This window comes from Oncorhynchus mykiss, chromosome 4 (genome assembly GCF_057628025.1).
Source record: "Oncorhynchus mykiss isolate SJ-2025 chromosome 4, ASM5762802v1, whole genome shotgun sequence".
NCBI classification, from domain to species: Eukaryota; Metazoa; Chordata; class Actinopteri; order Salmoniformes; family Salmonidae; genus Oncorhynchus; species Oncorhynchus mykiss.
In genome coordinates, this window is record NC_143025.1 from 4,926,574 (window position 1) to 4,932,673 (window position 6,100).

Genomic DNA, 6,100 nt, shown 5'->3' on the forward strand with positions numbered 1-6,100 from the left:
GCAGATACATCAGACAGATGAGGGAGAGAGAGATTTTCATCCAGGAGTTAGTGTCTCTGTTCCAAATAGCTCCCTATTCCCTGCGTAGTGCACTAGGCTTCTTATAACCAGGTCTAAAGTAGTGTTCTAGATGTTAGATGGTTTCTCCCTGTCATTACAACATGACAATATGGTCATGACTTTAGTGGTTTCCTCCCCCTTTGTTTTTAGTGTTATTTTGTTATGTGTGTTGTCAGGGTTGTTCCTCTGTGTTCCTCATTGAAAATCCATTAACAATGAATCACAAACTAATTATATTCCAGTTGTGTTTAGACAACTTGATGTCTGACGTCCCCCAGTTCTGTTCAGACCCATTGAACTGGGTCACATTCTGAATGGTGACTTGTATTGATAGTCCATACTGGACCTGACTGTGGTTAACCAGACTGGAGGGGTTCTGATCACATATTCCCTCATCTCCACAACTTCACCTGATGTTCTCTCTCTCTGTGTGTGTGTGTGTGTGTATCAGTGTGTGTGTGTGTGTGTGTGTCTCTCTCTGTGTGTGTGTGTGTGTGTGTGTGTAGAAAGCAGACAACCTCAATCTGGTTTCATTCCTGTAGTTATCAGAACACATGGGGTGTGTAACAATTATCTCTCCTTTCTAAGTGTGAACTTGTCCACTTCCCTTCATGGATTTAAAGGAAATTACTGGTTTATGTAAACTCCCTCTACCCCATGTCACCAATCCAACACCAATCCAATGCTTTTACATTTGTAAAATGTATCCTTCAGGAGGAAGGAGAGATTATTGGGACTCCCCCCTGGGAGTGATGATAGAGGGATGTGAAAGAGGAGAGAGGTAATGGTTGTACTGGACTTATTTATTCCCTCATTACTGACTTATTCTGTTTCAATAACAGAATTACAAAACACAAACTAATTACATTCAAGGAATTATTATTGTATTAAAGTAAATCTATATTAAAATTCACCATAAAATGTCCAGTTCATTCCATAGCTTAACATGAGTAATGCTCCCTCCCTCCTATAAGAGTCATTGATGTGTTGGATGAGATGGGACCCTGCCTTCACCTGGGGATATTTGTTGGATCCGTCACAGCAGGGGGCAGTAACACCCTATAGACATTAAAGGGACTGCAGTGTGCTCCAGTCTCCAGCAGGGGGCAGTAACACCCTATGGACATTAAAGGTACTGCAGTGTGCTCCAGTCTCCAGCAGGGGGCAGTAAAACCCTATAGACATTAAAGGGACTGCAGTGTGCTCCAGTCTCCAGCAGGGGGCAGTAAAACCCTATGGACCAGAAAGCGACTGCAGTGTGCTCCAGTCTCCAGCAGGGGGCAGTAAATCCCTATGGACCTGAAAGGGACTGCAGTGTGCTCCAGTCTCCAGCAGGGGGCAGTAAAACCCTATGGACCTGAAAGGGAAAGTGTGTTCCAGTCTCCAGCAGGGGGCAGTAAAACCCTATGGACCTGAAAGGGACTGCAGTGTGCTCCGGTCTCCAGCAGGGGGTAGTTAAACCCTATGGACCTGAAAGGGACTGCAGTGTGTTCCAGTCTCCAGCAGGGGGCAGTAAAACACTATGGACCTGAAAGGGACTGCAGTGTGCTCCGGTCTCCAGGAGGGGGCAGAAAAACCCTATGGACCTGAAAGGGGAAGTGAGGAGTTAAGTGTGATGCTATTGAACATTGCATCACTTAACCAGAATTCTGCAGTGATACACCATCCCATCTGGTTTGGGTTAGGTGGGACTATCCTATCATTTGTTCTCACCTGATTGTCTATGAGGTGTATCAGGTGTGTCCCAACTTTTGACTGGTCCTGTAGTTTCTGTAGTGCAGAAAGTATGATGCTGTCCTAGTTCTGCTCTGTGTCCTGCTCCAAGGAAAGACTCATCTCTGGACACTCTCACATACCCTGTTACCTACTGCACTACTCCCCGCCTGCTCTGGTCTGTCTCTCCCAGTCTGGTACAGGTGTCCTCTCCTGCTCTGGTCTGTCTCTCCCAGTCTGGTACAGGTGTCCTCTCCTGCTCTGGTCTGTCTCTCCCAGTCTGGTACAGGTGTCCTCTCCTGCTCTGGTCTGTCTCTCCCAGTCTGGTACAGGTGTCCTCTCCTGCTCTGGTCTGTCTCTCCCAGTCTGGTACAGGTGTCCTCTCCTGCTCTGGTCTGTCTCTCCCAGTCTGGTACAGGTGTCCTCTCCTGCTCTGGTCTGTCTCTCCCAGTCTGGTACAGGTGTCCTCTCCTGCTCTGGTCTGTCTCTCCCAGTCTGGTACAGGTGTCCTCTCCTGCTCTGGTCTGTCTCTCCCAGTCTGGTACAGGTGTCCTCTCCTGCTCTGGTCTGTCTCTCCCAGTCTGGTACAGGTGTCCTCTCCTGCTCTGGTCTGTCTCTCCCAGTCTGGTACAGGTGTCCTCTCCTGCTCTGGTCTGTCTCTCCCAGTCTGGTACAGGTGTCCTCTCCTGCTCTGGTCTGTCTCTCCCAGTCTGGTACAGGTGTCCTCTCCTGCTCTGGTCTGTCTCTCCCAGTCTGGTACAGGTGTCCTCTCCTGCTCTGGTCTGTCTCTCCCAGTCTGGTACAGGTGTCCTCTCCTGCTCTGGTCTGTCTCTCCCAGTCTGGTACAGGTGTCCTCTCCTGCTCTGGTCTGTCTCTCCCAGTCTGGTACAGGTGTCCTCTCCTGCTCTGGTCTGTCTCTCCCAGTCTGGTACAGGTGTCCTCTCCTGCTCTGGTCTGTCTCTCCCAGTCTGGTACAGGTGTCCTCTCCTGCTCTGGTCTGTCTCTCCCAGTCTGGTACAGGTGTCCTCTCCTGCTCTGGTCTGTCTCTCCCAGTCTGGTACAGGTGTCCTCTCCTGCTCTGGTCTGTCTCTCCCAGTCTGGTACAGGTGTCCTCTCCTGCTCTGGTCTGTCTCTCCCAGTCTGGTACAGGTGTTCTCTCCTGCTCTGGTCTGTCTCTCCCAGTCTGGTACAGGTGTCCTCTCCTGCTCTGGTCTGTCTCTCCCAGTCTGGTACAGGTGTCCTCTCCTGCTCTGGTCTGTCTCTCCCAGTCTGGTACAGGTGTCCTCTCCTGCTCTGGTCTGTCTCTCCCAGTCTGGTACAGGTGTCCTCTCCTGCTCTGGTCTGTCTCTCCCAGTCTGGTACAGGTGTTCTCTCCTGCTCTGGTCTGTCTCTCCCAGTCTGGTACAGGTGTCCTCTCCTGCTCTGGTCTGTCTCTCCCAGTCTGGTACAGGTGTCCTCTCCTGCTCTGGTCTGTGTCTCCCAGTCTGGTACAGGTGTCCTACACGCCTGCTCTGTGAATGAGGAAATATATTGATGTTTCTCCCTCGAGTTTTGGGAGAAACCACACGCTTGCTCCATAAATGCACGTGAGATCTATCCACATTTCTCCCACACAACATGGGAGAAATGGGACTCTTGCTCTGACATGTCACGACTGTTTTCTTGGTACTGAACTGTGTCTCTGGACTTTCCACATCTCCTGAATGTTGTGGCGTTAAAGATTCTGGTGACTATGGATTGTCCTTCAAGTGCTGTCTATAAATCCACATGTTGGAACCCTCCATCTAGACTGGCCATTATCTTGCTGCTTCTACGGTCTGGAAATGTGCAATCTGACCCAGGTCCTGACATTCTGTCCAATGAAGTAGTCAGAGCGGCCTGAAGTTTCTGCATGTGGATGTAATAAGTCTGCTGCTGAAGTATGATTATGTGGATGTATGGATAAAACCTGCCCACCCTGATGTGTTTATGCTTTCTGAAACCTGGCTACAAAAATCTATTAAAGACAAAAATATTGGCGTAATGTTTGTTGTAATGTTTTTGGTGCAGATGGTCAATCTAAGGGTGGTGGTGTTGCTGTTTACGTAAAACACAAGATCTCAGCCGTCTGACTTCTACTCAACCTCAGCAAGTTGAATATCTGTGTTTGAACCTTAACCTTGGCTCCTGTTTAAATATGGTTGTATCTTGTTGTTATAGACCATCTGCTCCTGTTTAAATATGGTTGTATCTTGTTGTTATAGACCATCTGCTCCTGTTTAAATATGGTTGTATCTTGTTGTTATGGACCATCTGCTCCTGTTTAAATATGGTTGTATCTTGTTGTTATGGACCATCTGCTCCTGTTTAAATATGGTTGTATCTTGTTGTTATGGACCATCTACTCCTGTTTAAATATGGTTGTATCTTGTTGTTATGGACCATCTGCTCCTGTTTAAATATGGTTGTATCTTGTTGTTATGGACCATCTGCTCCTGTTTAAATATGGTTGTATCTTGTTGTTATAGACCATCTACTCCTGTTTAAATATGGTTGTATCTTGTTGTTATGGACCATCTGCTCCTGTTTAAATATGGTTGTATCTTGTTGTTATAGACCATCTACTCCTGTTTAAATATGGTTGTATCTTGTTGTTATGGACCATCTACTCCTGTTTAAATATGGTTGTATCTTGTTGTTATGGACCATCTGCTCCTGTTTAAATATGGTTGTATCTTGTTGTTATGGACCATCTGCTCCTGTTTAAATATGGTTGTATCTTGTTGTTATAGACCATCTACTCCTGTTTAAATATGGTTGTATCTTGTTGTTATGGACCATCTGCTCCTGTTTAAATATGGTTGTATCTTGTTGTTATAGACCATCTACTCCTGTTTAAATATGGTTGTATCTTGTTGTTATGGACCATCTACTCCTGTTTAAATATGGTTGTATCTTGTTGTTATAGACCATCTACTCCTGTTTAAATATGGTTGTATCTTGTTGTTATAGACCATCTACTCCTGTTTAAATATGGTTGTATCTTGTTGTTATAGACCATCTGATACTGTTGGCTCTCTGGATTGTATTTTCAGATTATCACAGTGTAACAGTTGTTAAAGTACTATGTGAATTTCACCTGGTTCATATATCAATATGTTGTGTTGATTTGTTATGCATGCCTGCATCCTGGGAGAAGGGGAGTGTGTACTTACGTTTTGCCCGGCGTGCTCGTGCTCAAATCATTTTGATGCACTGAGAGAGGTAGGCACGCTTTTTCTGTCTTCAGAAAAGTTTGATTCTTTTAAGTACAAAGTCATACACACAATGTTTTGTTCATGAATAATGATGTATATTTAGAGGTTACTCATACGTGGTTTGTCTTGTTAAGATGCACTTGTAATTGTACTTTTTAGGATGATATCAACATTCTGAATTCAACATGTGGTTAATAGCTAGCTAAGGTATTAGCAGGCTATTGTATGTGTGAACGATGGCTAGCTCCTCGAATGATCCCAGTCCCTCCTATTGTGCATCTGTTGTAGAAAGAGGCGACGATTCTCAGAACATATGTGCTCTACAAATGTTTTATTTCCTTTTGAATGCAGAGAGTCAGTTCTACTTGATTAAAACTACCTGATCTCCAAAGTCCACGTTTATAGTCTCTATCAACCACACACAACGCAGAGTTACACCGGCTACAACAGCATGTCAACTCTGAGTTTGTCCTGATGGGTGATCTGAATCAGGACTGGTTAACATCCAGCTCTGATCAACTCTAAATTCTATACAATACCTATAATCTCACTCAGATTGTCAACAGTGTAACGAGGTTGAACATAAAGTCTCCTCTGAAATCCTCTTTGATTGATTTGATATTAACCAAAACTCATCGTTTTAATGCTTCTGGTATTTATGCAAATGACATAAGTGATCACTGTGCTATTGCCTGTGTGAGAGATGGTCAAATTCCTAAACATCCTCCACGTGTCATTACGAAAAGAAACCAGAAGCTGTTTGATATTCCAGGTTTTTTACATGATGTTTCCAGAATGAAATGGAATAGAATGGAATTAATCCCTGATGTTGAATTAGCCTTTTCTTACTTCCACAATGCTTTCCAGGATGTACGCAATAGGCCCCTTTAAATAAATTCAGGATGAAGGGCAGAGCGAATCCCTGGTTTACTGAGGAACGAACTACAATTATAAGGGAACTAAATGCTATGTGGGATAAAGCAAGAGGGTCTGGTTCAGCAGATGATTGGATGGCTTTTAAACGTCTGAAATATGGGTGTGGCTTTGATCTGAAAAGTGAAAGCAGACCACTACCTGAAATCTACTTCAGA